This window comes from Schistocerca piceifrons, chromosome 4, assembly GCF_021461385.2.
Source record: "Schistocerca piceifrons isolate TAMUIC-IGC-003096 chromosome 4, iqSchPice1.1, whole genome shotgun sequence".
In the NCBI taxonomy this organism is placed as follows: Eukaryota; Metazoa; Arthropoda; class Insecta; order Orthoptera; family Acrididae; genus Schistocerca; species Schistocerca piceifrons.
This window is the reverse complement of record NC_060141.1, coordinates 143,597,621-143,620,950: the sequence shown is the minus strand read 5'-3', so window position 1 is coordinate 143,620,950 and position 23,330 is coordinate 143,597,621. Positions and strand designations below refer to the sequence as shown.

The 23,330-nt window shown below is 43.5% G+C and overlaps 1 protein-coding gene across 1 annotated transcript in view; it reads left to right on the top strand.

Annotated features, from left to right (window-relative positions):
• The first annotated feature begins 1,204 nt into the window (after positions 1–1,204).
• The window catches only part of LOC124794638 (juvenile hormone esterase-like), a 516,675-nt gene continuing 494,549 nt past the window's right edge, over positions 1,205–23,330 (top strand). The window contains exon 1 of the mRNA XM_047258150.1: positions 1,205–1,276. The gene's annotated coding sequence lies outside the window, so the exon portion shown is untranslated. The remainder of the gene's footprint in view (positions 1,277–23,330) is intronic.

Genomic DNA, 23,330 nt, shown 5'->3' with positions numbered 1-23,330 from the left:
GGTCATCAGTCCCCTATAACATAGAACTACTTAAACCTAACTAACCTAAGGACATCACACACATCCATGCCCGAGGCAGGATTCGAACCTGCGACCGTAGCGTTCGTGCGGTTCCAGACTGAAGCGCCTAGGACCGCTCGGCCACCAGCGGACAGCTAAGTTCAATTCCAGGAATATATTTGAACAGAAAGATATGCTATTGCAATCACAAAAGCGACAAACATCTGTAATTAATAAAACAGTAAAGAAAGAAACAAAAAACAATACTTTTTGGTACTGAACTTGCCTTGTGGATAAATGAATCATAACACAAAAATGGTTCAAATGACCCTGAGCACTATCGGACTTAACTTCTGATGTCATCAGTCCCATAGAACTTAGAACTACTTAAACCTAACTAACCTATGGACATCACACACATCCATGCCCGAGGCAGGATTCGAACCTGCGATCGTAGTGTTCGCGCGGTTCCATACTGTAGCGCCTAGAACCGCTCGGCTGCTCCGGCCGGCGAATGATAACACATTTGCAAGGTGAGGTAACATTAATAGAGGATTTAAAACTTACTTCTTGTGGATTGTATTTCTTTTCATCTCATATTAGGGTACGGTAATATTAAGGAAAAGTTTGAAATTTATATCTTGTAGATTAGATTCATTGATGATGATAATAAAGCTCTTCTTCTTCCCCTTTAAAAGAAAAACGCCGGATAAATAAACGTAGATAGTAACTTCTTCCTTCTTGATGTTTGCTAAACTGCGTCCTCGTAGTTCGTTATTTTATCATTTGAAGAAGTAGAAAGAATCATACGTAAATTTTTTTGTAAAATTTTTGTATGTTGCTTTTGAAATCTTACATGAAGCTCCCAATGCTGGTCTGTTAGATACACTTGTACAGACGGAGCTACCCAACCTACTGGTGGAAGGAAAGCTGTAAGGACGGACAGCTCAGTCATTACGATCATTTCCCGCCAAAGATGAGCTTCTGGGTTCGAGATTTCAACCAAATCTCGTACGTCGACGAAATGTTTCCACCGTAGAAAGTCGCATGCGTCCCTTAACGCCCCGAATACTTGAGTCTTCAAATTGGCGATAATAATTTCCGCATGAGCGCGTCCTGCTAGTGAGGGGAGCGGGCTAGGTCCGCGGTTCCTCCCTCCCTCCCCCCTCCCCAGCCATGACCTCTTATACACGCGTCGCAGCGCCGTCCAGCTACAGACGCCGTGCTCTCCGCGGCCCGTACACATCGCTACGCCGCCAACCACACTCACGCAGAGGTAAGGCGCCCACCCTACGCCACACGCTTCACTATTTCTCTCTGCGTCGTATACAGTGGCGTTCAAAAACATAGGGCAGCTGCTAAAAAGGCTGCCGCTGTGGCCTAGTTCTGAGTATTTTATGTAGTGCAGTGATTAATTATTATAAGATGGACTTTGGGAGGTCCCCAGTGCTTTTTGACTACTATTCCTAATTAGTAAACGTTGGCGAAGCGAATAGAGCTTATATAATAAGTATTAAATGGATCAAAATAACATAGTCACAATCGCTTGAATTCTTGTTATTTTTGCAGTCTTCAGTCCGAAAAATTGGTTTTATGCATCTCACGAACTTAATTTATCCTGAGTAAGTCTATCCATCTCTTCGTAACTACTGCAGCTTACACCCACGTGGACCTGGTTGCTATAGTCGATACTTGGTCTCGTCCACCCTCCTACCCTACTTCCCTCCAATACCAAATTAACTATTTTTTGATGCCTCAGGGTGTGTGCTATCATCCTTGTCAGTTTTGATGAAGTTGTGTCATAAATATATATTCCCCGACTCGATTCAGTGCTTCTTAATATGTTATCCGATCTAATCATCTAATCTTCAGCACTGTTCTCTAACACCAAATTTCAAACACTTCTACTCTCTACTCGTCCTTACTGTTCATCACGCCGGTTTCAGACTTCACATACTTAATGCCAGTCTACATTTTACATCTCCATCCACATCTGCCGTAGTCAGCTGTTTTGCTACCCAAACAGCAAAATTCGTCAACTATTTCCTGAACTAATCCTCCGAGAGTAAACCGGTTTAATTCCACTAGTGCCATTAATCTTGTTGTAAGGAAACTTTTACTAGCCAAGATAGCACTGCATACTCTCTATTCCTGACAAGCTGTTTCAACAGTTAAGACCGTCATCTTCTGATCTTCAAAAAACCTTGTTGTTGTATTCCCTGTTCCATTACGATTGCATCACACATGCCCTACAGGACATACAACAACAAGTTTTTGAAGATCAGAAGATGACGGTCTTAACTGTTGAAACCAATCATCAGGAACAAATAGTACTGAATGCCATCCTGACTATTAAAAGTTTTTTCAGAGCAAATACATATCGCTCCTTTCTATCTTTAATTATGAGAAATTTCAAACAGTCTTGTTTTGCGTTCGTTGGTGATGATGTTATATCCTCTTTAAGGCAATATCTATTCCGTCCAATTGCTCTTCCAACTCCTTTACCATCTCTCTAGCATTGAAGTATTATAGACAAATCGTAAACTTTTTATTTCTTCTTCGTCACCTTTATTTCTTTACCAGAGTTTCCTTGGTTTCTTTTACTGTTTGCTCCACGTACAGACGGAATAACGTAAGGAATGGAGAGAACTCTGTCTTGCTTCTTTCTGAACTTCTCCTCCCTTTCATGTCCTTTGGTTCTTGTAACTGCAGTGTGATTATTGAACAAGTTGTAGATAATTTTTCGTTTCTTGTATTTTATCCCTCATAATTACAGAATATGACAAACTATTTCTAATCAACATCATGAAAATATTTTCCTAAATGCAGAAATGCTATAAACTGCTTGAACTCGAATCTTCCAGTATTATTAGCCGCCTCCGTTGTATCTTTGCCAGTCTAAATTTGTGTATTCTACTGAGGACTAACGAAATCAGATGTTTAGAACGTTGAAAGAATGTGTCCGATGGATAACGTTGCAAGAGAACTGATTATCACAAATGTGTACCGAATTGTACTAAAAATCGAACGGTTTAGGGAGAACGGTTGAGAAACACGAAGGCTTGCTGTAAATGTAAACAGTCGAATCTATAGAAAAGATGCAAATTGTCCCCCTCTGACCGCATCACCCTTTAAAATAGTTAGTTCCCAAGAAAACAGTACTGTCAACATAGAATATTAAAAGCTGTTTCCATTATGCAAAGTTCCATGATCGCACTGCCAAGAGGAAACCGCAAGAGTGTAAATAAAAATTTGCTAACCATTAGTGTTTGCTAACATCCGCAAAGAGAAATAACTAATAGTGATGTAGGTGCTATGTGCTGAAGAATCCTAGTTCAACAGCTTTTCCTGTATGTGGGAACGCCACCAAACCGACAGAGGTGCCCCAGACCAACACCGACTCAAAGGAAGGCCTCGGCGCTTGTTCGTGACGTCACGTCAGCTAGGCACGGCGAACGCCAGGTCTGTTGCAGGCATACTCATAATGGTGGTGTCTCCCTCGATGACAAAGGAAAATGTGAAACTATTGGCGGTAGTTGACCAACACACATAGTTCTGAGAGATTTCTGCAATCAATTAATTGTGCAATTCATTACACTTCTTAACAAATAGTGTACTCCTGAACTTAAATTTCCACCTGTTTTAAGGATTGACATACAAAAACAACTTCATGGTCCAGCAGCAACAGAATTCGTGCTTCTTTACCTTATTTGTAAATCTGAGGAAGTTACGTTTGTACTGGGTTGCTTTTACAAGAAACTGTGAACATATTTGTGCTCTTCTTTAGGTATCTTGGTTGACTATGGGGTGAGGAGCACTGAATGTTAATGAAATATCTTGCGATTGTACACGTTGGGGGAGGGGGTAGGGGACAGACGAAGAGGCAAAAGAGAGATACTTGTTTCATCAAATAAAATTTTTTTATCTTATAAAGTTACTCCTTTCAGTTGCAAGAGGGGAATATATATTTTTCCTTATGTGCATGTTTAAAAAAGTTTAAGCTCAGCAGTATTTTCGATGTATGAAGCTATTTTGTTTCCTGTTTAGAGTTCCTTTCGTTGCAAACGACTGCAATCTAATGACTGGCAAAGGTTGGACATTTACACGTGTAAATTAGTTCACATTTCCAGTGACGATGTCAAACGAAAATAAATAAATAAATAAATAAAAAGAGTTCATTGTAAGGGGGTTGGGGTAAGCTTCGATAACAAAATGGATCAAGTAAATATAGTTACTTGAATGTAAAATTTCCGAAGCTTGCAACGGGGCAAAGCATCTTCTCATATTGATCCAAGTTTGTTTCGACAGGATTCAGTAATACAGAACTATGATCTTCATTTGTAGCTTTACGATAGTAAGAAAATCTTTCATCTAAATAAAACTGCGGAATCCAAAACAATACCAAACATTTTGTCCAAAAATAGGAGATTTATAGTGATAAGCACGCCCAGGCGTTTCTGCCTGCAACAGACCTGGCGTTCGCCGTGCCTAGCTGACGTGACGTCACGAACAAGCGCCGAGGCCTTGCTTTTAGTTGGTGTTGCCCAGACACACTTTGATGACATAAAATACGGTGACGGATGTCATGTTTGGGATGTTGCCATCGCAATTTCTTGGATAAATGTTCTAATTTAATAACGTAATGAACACTGAAATCTGTGAAAGCATTCTTCGAGAAAATATGTAACTGTAGTCCTGAAGAGTGCTGTCTCGCGTATTGAAATTCGTGAATAAGTTCAAATGGCTCTGAGCACTATGGGACTTAACATCTGAGGTCAGCAGTCCCCTAGAAGTTAGAACTACTTAAACCTAACTAACATAAGGACATCACACACGTCCATGCACGAGGCAAGATTCGAACCTGCGACCGTAGCGGTCGCGCGGTTCCAGACTGAAGCGCCACAGCGGCCGGCCGTGAACAAGTAGCCACGGCAAAGTCTTTAAATATTCCCACTGAACAGTATCGACCAAAGAATTTTTCTCTCTCTAAAGCCAAAACGTCTGCCGAACTTTGGGAGAAGACCAATGAGTCAACGCCTTCACATGACTGCAAACGTTTAGTGGGTTTAGTAACCCATGTCCAGTTTTTTTATTGCTCTTTTGTTCGGTGTTAGGAAACCAATCTAAGCACACCTTTGGCGACACCATCTCTGGTGGGCGGTTTGAAGTGGCGCGCGGCGGCCAGATTGGGTAACTTCAATGCTAATTAACTCGGAAACGACGCAACGTATCGAATTCTTTGTTTAGCAATTATTTCGCAGAGCAACCTGCCCTGCAACACCTTTGCAACTTTTTCAGACTTTTTATGACCGCCCTGTATAGTGAATGTTGACGCCAATATTTGTTGAAATATCTACTAAGATATACGACTTGTTCATTAAAAAGGTCATAAAGCAAGTTTTTGTAATTATTTTAATAATATTACTGGCGACGTTTTTCGACCAGCACTGGACTCTAGTGTTTGCATGTATTTGTATTCTAATTTTATTTCGTTGGTTAAACCAGAGATATTCCAAGTCTTCAATACAAGGATTCTGGGGGATAGTTGCCAGTTTAAAGTTCTACGATTTCAAACTCGTTGGCCGTTAATGTAACCAGCTGGACAACCATTGACCCGAGAAATGTAGTGTGAAGAGCGCAGTTAAGTAGAGTGGCCACGTATGTAAGCATCCTGTCTGATTAGCTGCATTTGTTCATGTCCATTCTGCAGTCCGACGGACTTGGCGGTTCCTGCAGGCCAAAGCGACACCCCGCAGGTGCAGAATTGCTACAGAGTGGCTCCAGGAACACTCTTTGGAGTTTAAACATTTCCACTGGCCACCAAACTCCCTAGACAAGAACATTATTGAGCATATCTGGGATGCGTTGCAACGTGCTGTTCAGAAGATATCTCCATCCCTTCGTACTATACTGGTTTTATGGACAGCCATGCACGATTAATGTTATCAGTTCCCTCCAGAACTACTTCAGATATTAGTCAAGTCCATGCCACGTAGTGTTGCGGTACTTCTGCATGCTCACGGGGGCCCCACACGATATTAGGCAGATGTACCAGTTTCTTTGGTTCTTCAGTGTATTTCCATTGCGTGTGGGCTGCCGGGCTAGCTGCTCAAGCCAGTTTTCAGAGTTTAATTTTCGGAGTTTGATATGTCAGTGCTGAACGGCGGTAGACCGTTCTCGGCCCCCCCCCCTTCCGCCCCCTCCCCCAGGTACTACCTGATATCTGATTACACCTAGGGATAATGATCTTAGGAAGTTTGGAGACCAGTGATCTAATGGAATGAAGAGGTTGGAATATATCCAACAAATAATCGAGGGCATTTGGTTCAAAAGCTCTTGTGACAAGGGGAACTCTCCATACCCCTGTGGGAACAAACTGCTGGGATCATCGGTCCCTTGGCTTACACACTACTTAATCGAACCTAAACTAACTTACGCTAAGGACAACACACACCAATGCCCGAGGGAGGACTCGAACCTCCGATAGAGAGAGCCGCACGAGCCTTGGCAATGCGCCCAAGACCGCGCGGTAACCCCGCGCGACTAATTCGGAAGATGAAGAAAATAATACCACATCTGTTTTGCCTTAGGTGCCAATACTCGGCAGTTTCCGCGAAAATAAAAGTTAAAGTTTCAGTGTCATTTTACTACTTTTCTCGCGCAGTGCAAGGATAAGTGTACAACTTCAAATATTAACGCCCAGTGTTCGAATCCAACGTTACGTTCTTTTTCTTCTCTCTCTCTTTCTGGTTCTGTGTCTATTTTATCTTCTGTTGGGGAAGTATGTGACATCAATACCATCTGCGACGTCGTGAAATTCAATAGAATTATTGAGAAAAGAAATAAGTATTTCTAATCTTATGAAAAACAGAGGTTTCACAGACGTTAGTTAACCTTATACTATTGACAGCAATTCAAAATGAAAAATATCTAAGTTCTAACTCTTCAGTTTCCTTATATGGTGGGTTGTTTGTTAATGGAATAGGAACACTGACCTGTTCATTAAAGGAAATTCTGCTAAAGTGTACCCGATTCTGTCAACACTGCGACACGTAATTTTACCCATAGATGAAAAATACAGTGGCTGATTACTGAAGTGCCCTATACTCGTCGCACATCGAAGGGAAATCACAAGTGCAAGCGATGCAATTAAAACACACGCCTTGACCCATCATCAGTTGCAGGCTCCAGCTTTCGAGAAAATCCTTCCATTTGTATAGTAGTCTGCTGCGACGTTATTCCCTGATCGCGAGCTATCTAGCAAAGTTTATGAGGTCGCTGTTCCTAATGATACAATAAAAAAGGTAACTGCAGCATATATTGCCTTCGCACGTTGCTCGTGATGCTCCGAATTTTCATACTTTTGAGTGTTTTTGTGATAGATATCGCCATGGGAAATTCACTGAGTCCCTTGAATTATAAAAGTACAAATCAAAGGGAAAAAATGAAATACTAGAAGTTAGATGTTCTTTATTTTCAGTTACTGTTAATGATATAAGATTGTAGAAGAGTTTGGATGACAAAATCTATTTTTAATAATATTAGAAATGCTTGTTTTCGTGTCTTTGTTCCACTATATTTCACGATGTCACAAAAACTAGTAATGCCACGTACTTCCTCAATAACAGAAGACAAAGAAAGCAAACGTAAGTCTGCGTTCGAACAGGGGACGCAATAATTTGAAACTGTACCCTTAACCACTACGCTACCAATTCACTTATCCCTACACTGCACGACCATACTGGTGAAGTGGCACTGAAACTTGAGCCATCGTATTCTCGGAAACTATTGAGAGATGGCAGCTAAGCCAAGATGCGTGTTCCTTTATTTTCACCATGTGAAGTTTCGTCTGTGGCAAACGACCTATGGACCGTTCCACTTCTGAAGTTAAGAGGCTGGCACAGGAGAGGAAGTTCTGGCGGGAAGCGTCAGAAGACTGATTAAAAAAAGAATTTCAACTTACCGGAAGGAGAGGGAGAAACGGTAGATCTCTCTATCATGACGACGTACCGGGTAGTTACACTATGTGATCAAAAGTATCCGGACATCTGACTGAAAATGACTTACAAGTTCGAAGCGCCCTTCGTAGGTAATGATGGAATTCAATAGGGTGTTGGCCCACCCTTAGCCTTGATGATTGCTTCCAATCTCGCAGGCTTACGTTCAATCAGGTGCTCGAAGGTTTCTTGGGGAATGGCAGCCCATTCTTCACGGAATGCTGCACCGAGGAGAGGCATCGATGTCGGTCGGTGAGGTCTGACACAAAGTCGGAGTTCCAAAACATCCCAAAGGTGTGCTATATGATTCAGGTCAGGACTCTGTGCAGGCCAGTGCATTACAGAGATGTTATTGTCGTGTAACCACTGCGCCACAGGCCGTCCATTATGAACAGGTGCTCGATCGTGTTGAAAGACGCAATCACCATCCCCGAATTTCTCTTCAACAGTGGGAAGCAAGAAGGTGCATAAAACATCAATGTAGGCCCGTGCTGTGATAGTGCCACGAAAAACAACAAGGAGTGCAAGCCCCCTCCGTGAAAAACACTAGCACACCATAACACCACCGCCTCCGAATTTTACTGTTGGCAATACACACGCTGGCAGATGACGTTCGGCAGACATTCGCCATACCCACACTCTGCCATCGGATCGCCACATTGTGCACCGTGATTCGTCACTCCATACAACGTTTTTCCATTGTTCAATCATCCAATGTTTACGCTCCTTAAACCAGGCGAGGCGTCGTTTGGCAGTTACCGGCGTGATGTGTAGCTTACGAGCAGCCGCTCGACCATGAAATCCGTTTTCTCGCCTCCCGCCTGTCATAGTACTTGCAGTGGATCCTGATGCAATTTGGAATTTCTGTGTGATGGTCTGGACTCTCTTCAACCGTCGGCGGTCTCTGTCAGTCAACAGACGAGGTCGGCCTGTACGCTTTCGTGCTGCACGTGTCCCATCACGTTTCCACTTCACTATCACATCGCAAACAGTGGACCACGTTCGAGGTCCGTGAGTTCTGTAGAGCACCCCATTCTGCTCTCTCACGATGTCTAATGACTACTGAGGTCGCTGATATTGAGTACCTGGCAGTAATGCACCTAATATGAAAAATGTACGTTTTCGGGGGTGTCTGGATATTTTTGATCACATACCGTATAATTAAAGTGCAGCTACTCACGGAGGTCCATATGGGCTGTAATTACCGTACGTCAGTGAAACATGCAAGACATGATAATGCGTTAATGCAGAATCGAATTACTCTGGAAAAAAAATTTGTTCCAATTCTGGTCACCAGATGCAAACCTGGCGCTGTATAGCGGCTTGTCGACGTCTTTGGCGCTCATATTGAACGAATTGTATAAGCGGCGGTTAATAATAAAATCAACATTATGCCTATCGCACTTTTTTTATCTTTTCTGCACACGTGTGTTCCTAATACAACGTATATGGAAACATTAATATACATCTTCCTTGCATTCTCAGCACCAGATTTCACCTGGCGTCAAAAATTGGAACTAATTTATTTCCAGTGTAAATCGGTTGTGCATTAACGCATTAGAATATTTATTAAGTTTCGCCTCCCATGCGATAATCACAGCCTACAATGGACCTCCGTAAGTAGCTGCACTTTAGTTATAACCAGCCGGTACGAATCTTAAGAAACGAGCGTCTGCTTAGGTTCAGAGGAAGGGGCGGAGCAATCGGCCTCGCCACAGTTGACATAAAACACCCATCACTCGCCTGCGACATCTTTGGTGAACCACAGTTAATCTGAGTCGAGGTGGCCAAACGGGGTTTTAAAACCGTTGTTCCAGAACGCGTGACAATGGTAACCAGAGCGGTAATCGTTGGGTTAAAGATTACAAATAATGAGCCAAGATGTTTCAGTTCGAAATTAATAAATTTTGACACATTAAGCGCCATTGATTGCACTAAGAAGGACCCCGCCATTACCCATCTTCGACTCGCAACAGAGAACATGAGATGAAAAGGAAACCGTAGTCATCAGAGACAGAGCCCAAACCAGTATCGGGTGGGGAAGGCTTTCGGTCGTGTGATCTCAGAAGATCCATATTTAAACATCCTTTAGGCAGTTTAGCCAAACCAAGGGAAAGAAAATTCCTGATGGCCAGTGGGAGAACTGAAGCTAGATCTGCCGAATGGAACTCCACTGTTTTATCAACTATGCCACATCGTTCGACCGGCAGAACACGTGTGCTATGGTGCTTGAATTTCTGCTAATACCGTTCTGCCCTACGAACGGCCTTTCTACGTCCTCAAAGAGATCTAGAAGAAGTATTTTTTACACAAACATCTACATACATACTCCGCAAACCGCCGAACGGTGCATGGCGCAGAGTTTCTTGTACCATTACAAGTCATTTCCTCTCGAATGGTCCTTACGCGAAATGTTCGTTGGCGGCAGTGGAATCGTTGTGCTACTGGCCTCAAATGTCGGTTCTCTAAATTTTCTTTGACTGAAACTGTAGCTTGACTGAAACACTAGTATTACGAATTTTCATCTGTCAACAACTTGAAAAGTCCACAAAATGCTTCTGCAATATTTTCATGGACTCTGTGATGCAGTCTGAGAGGACGTTTCGCCTCTTCGAATCTCAGTGTAGCTGTTATGGAAGTCTATAGTAACGTAAGGCACTGCGTAACAACAGGTTTCTGGCAGAATATTAACAGACAGTATCTCTCAGTTGCGTAGGCGGCTGTAAATGTGGAGAACCACGACATAGTTCCGAATCCTATTAAGCCGATACCGGATATATATCTCAGTGAAGCTGTCCAGTTTAACCTCTACGTTTCTCGAAGCTGTTTCGAGCGACTGACAGGTTCACCAAGACAAACAGGGCTGGTCCCTTCTCCCTTGCTTATCCCGCTGAGCTAAAGCCTTACCGATAAATAACTTATTTATGAAGAAATTTTAAACTCTTAGTCAAAAGAACAATAGTTTAATAAACTTCATAGGAGAATACATCTAGTTTCCTACAAATTTCACGTAGCAATCAACGTTGGCGATGATTTCTCATCTCGCTTGAGTACTCCTGCAGCTTCGGAATTGATTGCGTACCACCCAGAGAAGTTATGGCGGTTTTCGCTTGTGAGAGACACTGTCATTACACAATATGTTGCTACCGTTGCCAATCTTGCTTCACCTTTATATTATGAGTCGCCTTTTACAACAAGCTCAGTGACACTATCAGACAACCCTGGATACACAGAAGAAAACACACACACACGCAAAGGAAAAGAGGAAAGAAAGAGTTGTTCCATCTTGTTAGTTATTTTATGACACTATTTTTGTATATAGTTTTTAACAAGGACATGATAAATACCACGACTTGTTTCCAGTTCTGCTGTCTGATAACTGATAATACATTACTGGCCATTAAAATTGCTACACCACGAAGATGACGTGCTACAGACGCGAAATTTAACCGACAGGAAGAAGATGCTGTGATATGCAAATGATTAGCTTTACAGAGCATTCACACAAGGTTGGCGCCGGTGGCGACTCCTACAACGTGCTGGCATGAGGAAAGTTACCAACCGATTTCTCATACGCAAACAGCGTTGCCTGGTGAAACGTTGTTGTGATGCCTCGTATAAGGAGAAATGCGTACCATCACGTTTCCGACTTTGATAAAGGCCGGATTGTAGGCTATCGCGATTCCGGTTATCATATCGCGACATTGCTGCTGGCGTTGGTTGAGATCCAATGACTGTTAGCAGAATATGGAATAGGTGGGTTCAGGAGGGTGATACAGAACGCCGTGCTGGATCACAACGGCCTCGTATCACTAGCAGTCGAGATGACAGGCATCTTATACGCATGCCCGTAATGGATCGTGCAGCCACGTCTCGATCCCTGAGTCAACACATGGGACGTTTGCAAGACAACAACCTTCTGTACGAACAGTTCGACGACGTTTGCAGCAACATGTACTATCAGCTCGGAGACCGTGGCTGCGGTTACCCTTGACACTGCATCACAGACAGGAGCGCCTGCGATGGTGTACTCAACGACGAACCTGGGTGCACGAATGGTAAAACGTCATTTTTTCGGATGAATCCAGGTTCTGTTTACAGCATTATGATGGTCGCATCCGTGTTTGGCTACATCGCGGTGAACACACATTGGAAGCGTGTATTCGTCATCGCCATACTGGCGTATCACCCGGAGTGATGGTATGAGGTGCCATTGATTACACGTCTCGGTCACCTCTTGTTCGCATTGACAGCACTTTGAACAGTGGACGTTACATTTCAGATGTGTCACGACCCGCTGCTCTACCCTTCATTCGATCCCTGCGAAACCCTACATTTCAGCAGGATAATCTACGACCGCATGTTGCAGGTCCTGTACGGGCCTTTTTGGATACAGAAAATGTTCGACTGCTGCCCTGGCCAGCACATTCTCCAGATCTCCCACCAATTGAAAACGTCTGGTCAATGGTGGCCGAGCAACTGGCTCGTCACAATACGCCAGTCACTACTCTTGATGAACTATGGTATCGTGTTGAAGGTGCATGGGCAGCTTACATGTACACGCCATCCAAGCTCTGTTTAACTCAATGCCCAGGCGTATCAAGGCCGTTATTACGACCAGAGGTGGTTGTTCTGGGTACTGATTTCTCAGGACCTATGCACCCAAATTGCGTGAAAATGTAATCATATGTCAGTTCTAGTATAATATATTTGTCCAATGAATACCCGTTTATCGTCTGCATTTCTTCTTGATGTAGCAATTTTAATGGCCAGTAGTGTAGTTGCAGTATTTTTGCCAGTGATTGCGAAACGATTGTGAATTGGCCAGAACTCTATTATAGCCGACTTCTGACACTGCCGTAAATGAGCGCTGTATTTCTAGGCGTACTCGACAGCAAACGCGAACACATTTCAAAAGGTGCAGCACTCCTGGTAATACGTGAATCCACACGTTGACTCGCTTAACGATGAAGCTATGACCGTCCTTCTCCAATCATTTCCATTCTTTCATTTTTAATACATCCCAAAAACAATTTTGCCATAATAATTGTTCCGATTACTTCGCCGTCGGTAACCAGAACCAACTCTGACACTAAAATTTGCACATTTTCTGCGAAGAATGTTCTTCCTGTTCTCTTCCGTGACCTGGAGACCCCGTGGGGCGAAAAACAGTCGCAGTATCGGATGGAGGTAATGGGGTGGACGCAGCTGAAGATAGAGCAGAAGAGCGAACCGTGTATCACGGAGACACGCGAGACTTTCTGCCGACTTGCAGCCATTAGGGAAGTGGCTGCTCTACAGGAATTCGGCAAGGGAGACACAACCATCCCACACTCGATAACAATCTCCTAATATGAGTAACCAGAACAGTGAAGTGGAAGAGAATCAGGTGGGTTCAATGTGAATCGAATTCGTTACCGTTTGTACACAAGTGCGAAATAGTAAACTGACGTGGCAGGTTATTTAACAGGATTCACTCTTGTCAAAAACACTCTTAAAAGTCATGAAACATAAATCCTTTGAAACGTGTATTCGTTGACGAAGACTGTCAGCATTTAATATCGACACAAAGAATGCAAAAAGAAATATCCAAACAACGGGATAATAGTAATGTCGCATATCATAAAAGGAAACTTTGTCGTCTCCGCAGTGTAGCCTTTACGTAAGGGAGCAACAGAACTTACGTCTCAGCAAAGAAACGTATGCTGGAAACAACCCCAAGGCTGCGGCTAAGCCATTTCTCCACAGTCTCCTTTCTTCCAGGAGTGCTAGTCAGCAAGGCACAGAGGGTAGCTTTTGGGAAAGTTGGAAGGTAGTTGAGAGTTACTGGCAGAACCGAAGCATTGAAGGCCTATTGAGTAGTTCAGTCGGTAAGAGCACTGCTCGCCAAAGAAAAGGTTCTATCCTTTCAGAAAGTTTTCATCCGTCAAAAAGATTCACAAGTGGGAATTACGCTCATAAAATAGGAAATAAAGTGTACGTATTTCATGTACCTGAAAACACTGGACATGCAGGGTGAGGCAGCTAAAATAGGGGATCCCATATACCGGGTGATCAGAGTCAGTATAAATTTGAAGACTGAATAAATCACGGAATAATGTAGATAGAGAGGTACAAATTGACACACATGCTTGGAATGACATGGGGTTTTATTAGAACCAAAAATACAAACGTTCAAAAAATGTCCTAGAGATGGCGCTTCATCTGATCAGAATAGCAATAATTAGCATAACAAAGTAAGACAAAGCAAAGATGATGTTCTTTACAGGAAATGCTCAATATCTTCACCATAATTCCTCAAAAATAGCTGTAATTGAGGAATAATGTTGTGAACAGCAGTGTAAAGCATGTCCGGAGCTATGGTGAGGCATTGGCGTCGGATGTTGTCTTTCAGCATCCCTAGAGATGTCAGTCGATCACGATACACTTGGGACTTCAGGTAACCCCAAAGCCAATAATCGCACGGACTGAGGTCTGGGGACCTGGGAGGCCAAGTATGACGAAAGTGGCGGCTGAGCACACGATCATCAGCAAACGACGTGCGCAAGAGATCTTTCACGCGTCTAGCAATACTTTTTTTTTTGTTCTAGTAAAACCCCATGACATTCCAAGCATGTGTGTCAATTTTCACCTCTCTATCTACATTATTCCTTTGTTTATTAAGTTTTCAAATTTATACTGACTTTTTGATCACCCGGTGTATTTGGAATGTGTAAATATATCGAGTTGCGGTTTTCACCACGTTATAGTAGACAACATGGCTAAATTCTTACATTCTCAAGTAATTTTTATCGTTTATAGTTGCCTAATTACGACACCGGCTTTGTTTTTTTCTAAAGGAACAATGTACTTGTTTCTGTGGCATTTGAAAAAAAGATATGAAGAGAACTTCAACGACATAAATGTATAGGACTTGGTCAAATAGCATCAAGAACGGCGCCGCAAATCACTGTCCCGCTGCCAGGAGAACAGGTTCCTCGAACGTCCGCCCTTTTAAACTGAAGAGCCAAAGAAACTAGTACGCCTGCCTAATATCGCGTAGGGCCCCAGCGATGGCTCAGAAGTGCTGCAGTACCACGTGGCATGGACTCGACTAATGTCTGAAGTAGTGCTGGAGGCAACTGACACTATGAATCCTGCAGCGCTGTCCATAAATCCGTAAGAGTACGTGGAGGCACGTTGCAAGGCAACCCAGATATGCTCTATAATGTTCATGTCTGGGGAGTTTGGTGGCCAGCAGAAGTGTTTACACTCAGAAGAGTGATCCTGGAGCCACTCTGTAGTAATTCTGGACGTGTGGGGTGTCGCATGTCCTGCTAGAAGTCCGTCGGAATGCACAATGGACATGAGTGGTTGCAGGTGACCAGACAGGATGCTTACAAACGTGTCCCCTGACAGAATCGTATCTACACGTATCAGGAGTTTCATATCACCCCAACTGCACACGCCCCACACTATTACACAACCTACACTAGTTTGAACAGTCTCCTGCTGACATGCAGGGTCCACGGATTTATAAGATTGTCTCCATACCCGTATACGTCCGTCCTCTCGATACAATTTGAAACGAGACTCGTCCGACCAGGCAATATGCTTCCAGGCATCAACAGTGCATCGTCAGTGTTGACGGGCCCAGGTGAGGCATAAAGCTTTGTGTCGAGCAGTCATCAAGGGTACATGAGCGGACCTTTGGCCCCGAAAGCCCATATCGATGATGTTTCGTTGAATGGTTGGCATGCTGATATTTGTTGATCGCCCAGCATTGAAATCTCCATCAATCTGCTAAAGGGTTGTCCTTCTGTCACGTTGAACGATTCTCTTCAGTCGTCGTTGGTCCCATTCTTCTTTTTCCGGCCGCAGCAAAGTCGGAGATTTGATGTTTTGCCGGATTCCTGATATTCACGGTACACTCTTGGAATTGTTGTACGGGAAAATCCCCACTTCAGCGCTACCTCAGAGAAGCTGTGTCCCATCGCTCGAGCAGGACTATAACACCACGTTCAGACTCACTTAACTCTTGATAAGCTTCCATTGCAGCAGCAGTAACCGATCTAACAACTGAGCCCGACACTTGTTGTCTTACATAGACGTAGCCGACCGCAGCGCCGTATTCAGCCTGTTTACATATCTCTGTATGTGAATACGCATGCCTATACTAGTTTCTTTGGCGCTTCAATGTATGCCAATTCTGAGTAAGCTCGTAACTCAGGTATGGTTCACGCATTATCACGGGTGTCATACTAAGTGGTCAAAATGCTGACGTTGAGCATTGCTCCTCGCTGTGAAGTGACTCTGGAGAAACAATACTGCACGCTAAATTTCATAAGGAGTTAATGGCTGCGCAGACCCATGTTAAAAGACATTTCAGACCATTTTGCGTTTCCTGAACGATACTCCCCAAATGTTCTCTTAAGAGGGTCTCTCATTGCATGTATCGAATGCGAGGGACATCTGTTATGTGGCTTTCACACTAATTGTCCTATGCCCAAAGGGATGTTTTCCAATAATTGCGGCAGAAGCATACCTTAGGGACTCAGGATACTCGAGGGTCTTTAGATACCCATCAATAAAATAGGGTCATTGCGGCGGGTCTTAAAAAGCAGGCACCAAACATTGTTAGACCAAGAGCGTTGTTTTTATACACGTCTTTCAGTCAGTGTGGATATTCAACTTATGATTAGTGCATATTGCGAAGACTGGCTTGCCCATGCTTTGTAAACGATGCTTCTTCCTTAAACAAAATTTTGCATAAATGTGCTGCATCACTTTGCACTTTTAGTAGACAACAATCGGAGAACTGTGATAAATTTTGAAAGTTATTGTCACGAAGCTGTGGGTGCAGCAAAATGTGAAGAGGATGAAATGCGATGGAATGTAATGTTTCCAGGGCATTTGTTTAGGTGATCCTTGTCGCACTTCCGAGGTGACTCTGACATTTACATTGTGTGTCACAGCTGCTAAAATGTTATTTTCATTTCTTTCCTCGGTTGCTTTTCTTTTTCATTGGCGTATTTTACTTTGAGCACTTTCAGTTTTTATAACACTTTTTTATAATGTTTTCAAAGACAGGTCGTGAGTGCCTAGGACATCCTGGATACTCTTCAGGATACAACCGCACCGCTGCTCTAATAGTTTGACGACATTCGCCATAAACGGTACTCACTTTTCGACTATCATGTACATTGCGATTGTCTCAATAGCAGGTTATCTGATTGCCGCTTGCTACAACAGCAGAATACAGATAGATGCCCTTCAGGTGCACAGATAATCACAAAACCATACCTGAGTCCCTTGTTTTCTTACATTTGGTGTAATAAAGGGTTCAAATGGCTCTAAGCACTATGGGACTTAACAACTGAGGTCATCAGTCCCCTAGACTTGGAACTACTTAAATCTAACTAACCTAAGGACATCACACACACCCATGCCCGAGGCAGGATTCGAACCTACGACCGTAGCAGCAGCGCGGCTCCGGACTGAAGCGCCTAGAACCGCTCGGCCACAGCGGCCGGCTTTGGTGTAATAGAGCAAACGTCTGCGCAACCTCTTCTCCTGACGGCGGGACGGTGGTCTGCGGCCATGTTATCTTGACACTATTTGATCAAGTTCCATATACATTATGTTGCTGAAGTCCTCTTGGAAGCTTTTTTCACACGCCACAGAAACAAGAACATAGTTCCATTTAAAAAAAGTCGGTGTCATAAAATAAAATAAATGGCGTGTGACGAGGGCCTCCCGTCGGGTAGACCACTTGCCTTGTGCAAGTCTTTCGATTTGACGCCACTTCGGCGACTTGCGCATCGATGGGGATGAAATGATGATGATTAGGACAACACAACACCCAGTCCCTGAGCGGAGAAAATCTCCAACCCAGCCGGGAAAGGAACGCGGGAGCTTAGGATTGACAGTCTGTCGCGCTGACCACTCAGCTACCGGGGGCGGTAATTAGGCGCCTATAAATGATAAATATTACTTGAGAATGTCATGAGTTTTGTCTACTATAACTTGACGAAAACTGCACCTTGATATCTTTATTCATCCTGAATATATATGGACTGGCCCGCCTTAGATGCCGCACCCAGTATACTAAAAATATACATCTTTCAGTTTGTTGGGCACACCCCATTAGACACTCGCAGGCCTTAAACTTCACCGTCTCCAAGCGCACTAGAGCTTGGCGAAACATACAAGTCAGTGACAGTTAAATTTCATAAAGAAGCTGGTAACATATTTTTCTTCTTTTTCTTCTATCGACGTCCTCGTCCTCATTGCCCTTCTTCGTTCGACACGTTGACAATCTGCATCTCCATTTGCATCTGCATCACTATTTGCAGTTCACAATTAAGTGCTAAGTAGAGGGTTCACACTATCACTGTCAGACTATTCTTCGACCGTACCTCTCTAGAACGGCACGTGGGAAAAGTAAAAACCCCGACCTTTCCATGCGAGCTATGATTTCTCTTATTTTATTAAGATGATCATTTCTTCATATGTAGGTGGGATTCAAGAAAATATTTTCGCTTTTGGTGATTGAAATTTTGTGAAAAGCTCTTGGTGCAATTCCTTTGTTTTAATGATTGACATCTCAGCTTGTGTATCATATCCATAACTCCCCTTCCTCTATTTCAGGCCAATATAAAACGAGCTGCCCTTTCTTTCTCAATGTCCTACGTCAATAAGTTGGGTTGTTTTGAGGAAGGAGACCAGACATCGAGGTCATCGGTTTCATCGGATTAGGGAAGGACGGCGGCCGTGCTCTTTGAAAGGAACCAACCCGGCATTTGCCTGGAGCGATTTAGGGAAATCACGGAGAACCTAAATCAGGATGGCCGGATGCGGCATTGAACCGTCATCCTCCCGCATGCGAGTCCAGCCAGTGTTTAACCACTGCGCAACCCCGCTCGGTGTCAATAAGTCTGGAAAGGATCCCATACCACGCAGCAGTGGTTTAGCAGAGTACCCACAAACGTTGTGTATGCAGTCACTTTAGTAGACATGATGCATCTTCTAAGCGTCCTGTCAATAAAACGCAGTATTTGGTTCACCTTCCCCACATTTTCTATGTGGTGGTTTCAAAGTAAGTTGTTCGTAATTTTAATCTCTAGGTATTTCGTTTAATAGACAACATTTAAATACGAATTATTTGTTACGTAACCGAAATTTAACGGATATTTTTAGTGTACTTGTGGAGTACATCACACTTTTTATTGATCAGGATCAACTGCCACTTTTTGCACCACACAAATAACTTGTCTAAATAATTTTACAATTGTTTTCGATCTTCTACTGCCTTTAGTAGACAGTAAATAACAGAATCGGTTGCAAACAATATGAGAGGACTGTTCGCATTGACTCCCTAATCGTTTATACGGATTAGAAACAGCAGAGGCCGGAGGTTCGACCAGCACAGAAGTATTACGGAGATGCTCGTGAACTCAAGTTGGAATCCCTAAAGGGAAGAATACACTCCTTTCGCGACGCACTATTGTGGAAATTTAGAGAGCCAGAATTTGGCGCTGATTGCAGGTCGATTCTATTGCAGCCAACGTACATTTCGCGTAAGGACTATGAAGATAAGATGAGAGAAACTAGAGCTCCGACAGAGGCTCATAGATTTCGTCTTTCCCTCACACGGTTTGCCAGTGGAATGGAAAAGAAAAGGACTATTAGTGGTACAAGGTACCGTCCGCCCTGTAGCATATGGTGGTTTGCGGAATACGTATAATAGATGTAGAAATAACTCTTCCTTGCGGAACGCCAGATATCGTTTCCGTTTCACTCGATGGATTGCCGTCATTTACTAGGAACTGTGTCTTTTGTGACAGGAAATTTGATCGTTTGTTCCTCAACTCACAGCTATGTTGCATTTGGATGGTACAAAAGAATTCTTAAAGTGTGACGACAGAGAAACGTTGTCTCATCAATGTATAAACAGTGTTATTGTAGTCCCATTACCACAGGAACACCGAACTTTCCTTTCTGGTTACGTAACCTTTACTTCAGTAGACTCTCCTTGGAACGACCACCTCCAATACGCAGCCTTTTCAAAGCCTTGTAGATGGACGAAGACTTTGGTGAGCTAGGGTTATTCATCTCAATGAAGTGTCAAACTGTTGCTTAGCAGCTTTATTCCTTCACTTGCAACACTCCGTTTACAAAGCCCTCGGTCAGAGGCAAAGTATGTCTGAATAAAGCTCACCTTGGACTTCAATCATCTCGTAGAATATGTCAGTACATCGAGAAGCTAGAATTTCCCAGAAGCAGTTACTATCCTTTGCCCACGGGGTGGCCTAATGGCAGGCGCCAGCGCCTATAACTTGGACGCTCTGCAGCGTCGTTGGAAGACGTTTCGGGACCCGGGTTCCTATAGGCGATTTATTCCTCAAGACATCCTCTACAATCCATCGAAGTTTGTCGCAACATTTTTGGGGCACCCTCCATATCCTTTCATAAGTAACTCTACCGTATGCAAAGCTCTTTTTCGTATAATACTGCAATAAATACTGAAGGCTCAGAGCTTGGAAAAGTCTATATCAGTGGAGATTTGACTGGGCGTAGACAAGATTCAGTAATTGCCAAGCAGAGGAGGAATGAATTTTCTCAGCTCATTACTCGACGGAGTTAGTTTACATGAAGGCGTGTACTACAGACGCGAGGTCGGCGCGACACGTCCATCACCCGTCATTGTTTATGTGGCGGCCGGTTGGCAGCTGGCATCTTTCATCTCCCGTGTTCTGCGGCTTTGCGGCGACAACCAGTGTGGCTTAAATCTTTCTGTCTTTTCCCTGGCTGACTTAATCCTTTAACTATAATGCGCTCGGTGCCTGAGACAGTGTTCCTGTTTGCACCTGCAGCAACTATTAAAGCCTAAAAGAAGCTGTGTTACTGTAGCATTTGTAGGCTTAGATGAGACAAGGAAGCGCAGTTGGATGCTCTAAGAACTGTCCATAGGATCGCTCTTTCAACATGAAGCGAGAAATGAGTATGTCCTGAAGTAATGATTGACATCAGAATGAAAGCAGGAATTTGACTCAGAGTTCGAAAACTGAGTTGACAACACTGTATAAACTCAATGTCTTCCTCTCAATGTCTTCCTCTGACTGCCTGGTGTCTGTAACATTGTCTAGTCACTGTCTCCTTCTCTACTCATTGACTACCGACCGTTTGACTTCTGTCTGCCCGCTGTCTATTGACTACTCTGCACTGTTCGCTGTCTGCTCACGCTGCTTCACTGGCTGACTGATTGGTCATCTGAATGACTTACTCATCCTGTTTGGCTGGTTTTGTTCATGGTCTCCGTTGCTGTGCCCTCCATCGTATCATTTCCGTTACTGGTGGGCCCACTTTGCAATCCCTCCCGATGACCTCACTCACCTGTCTTCGTGCAGGGAGAAAACTTCGTATCTTGCAGTGCATAGCATGTAACCTGGGAAATCCCCTCTCTTTCTCAAGCTGTTCCTCGTTGAGGTACTTCCCAGCGCTGATTTCTTGCATGTTAGACAGCTTAGATAGAAATGAAGTTAGCATTTACACGCTGGATGGCTGTGCACGGTTTTCTTGGGCTTGCAATGAATATAGTTAGCATATAAATTGTGTTTTCAGTGGCAGAGAGTAGTCGACAAATCGTTAACACATATTGAGAGAAGTGGAGGACTCAGTACCGATTGTTCTGGAAGTACTGATACTACATATCTCCATTATTAGACGCTGTTGGAGGGATGTAACGTACGAGTGGAACCATTGTACAGCACTTGAAGAAAAAAAAGTTACTTGTGAGTTTAGCAAGTAGAATGGCAAAGTCGATAGTGTCGAAAGCATTTTTGAAGTTCAAAAAGAACATGGTAGCCGCCTGTCGTTTGTCCATAGCTTGTTTCATTTTGTCCTCACTTAGATAACTGTAGTGGTAGTGCCGCAATTTTTGCAGGAACCTGATTGATATTCGTCGGTAGAGTGCAAATAAGGCCGTAGACGGACGGTTGTTTGGCAGATTCCTTCTTGGCTAATGGCTTTTGAGTCCTTGCTTCCAGGCTGTTGGAAAGATTTTGGATGTTAGAGTGTCGTTAAAAATGTCCGTTAATTTGGGCAGTAGTGGATCGGCGAGGAAACTGGTTATTTGCACGGTAATATTATCCTGTCCTGCAGTTGCAGAACAAATTCATGCATTTGACGTCTCTGGCCGTATTAAATAAATCTTAGGCCTGCAGCAAATATTTATTTTTTTACCAACTACTGGTGATTTAAGGCAATCGGTGCTTTGCGGCTTTGTGTGTTGGGCAAGCAAAAATTTCAGCATGGTGAATTGCTGATTTAAATCCTCAATAGGGACTAGACTTTCAGCTGCAGGTTTGTATTTGCCTATTGCTAGACCTCGGCGGGCATGTGAAAGTCCTCAGTTAACGAGGGACTGTACCTGGGATTTGCACTATGTTCTTTGAATACTGCAACGACTAAGTCTGAATATAACATCATGCGCAGACGTGCCAGGTACAGAGATCTGATCAGTGCATATTACTCTTTTTGGAGATTTGGTAGCAAATATATCGATAAACGTATGAGTGTGTGATGTATGGTGAGTTGTCCCAAGGGAAAGCAGTGCAAGGTTTAAGGAGGAACGTATATGCTTCACTGATGGTTATTTTCCGCTCGCTCAATAAGCGAATAGAACAGACCTGAAAATTGATAACGTTGGCGAGAAGTACCCTCCATTATGCACTGACAGTTACCCACTTATAAATTGCACCACATTGTCAGTTTATTAAGGCAGCGAGCACACATAATCAGCACACTGGTGTTCTTGACGCATCAGAAGTCAGTTTTATTCGACCTTCCGTCTAGAGGTCAATCGTAACAGAAAATATTTAAGCCAGTTTCGAGACCTCAACCTGGAGCCCAGTCGACGCCAGACGTTGATGGAGGTTACTGAAAGCAGCTGGCTCATTTCGGTTGCAAAATAAAGAACACATGAAAAGAAAACTCGGCGGCCGTGAAGGCTGTGGCTTTAATTCAGGCCACTACAGACAAAATTCGATACATTCCAGCTATAAAGTTCGTATTCGCCTACCAAGCTGATCTGTAGTTATTGCTCTCCATCTCTATTCGTACACAGTTCTATGGCCGTTTCACTCTCTCTCTATCTTTTTCTCTTTCTCTCTCTCTCCTCCGGAACCCATTGCAGTTATGTCGACAGAGGCGGCTGACTTGCCCAGCGTCAATGGAAAGAACAGAAAATTCTCCTTTTCAGGAAACTGTCACAGAATTCGCTTGAACCAACTTAGGAAAATCACATAAAGCGTACTCCAGGACACTTTCACTATTCTGTCGGAATGTGATGCA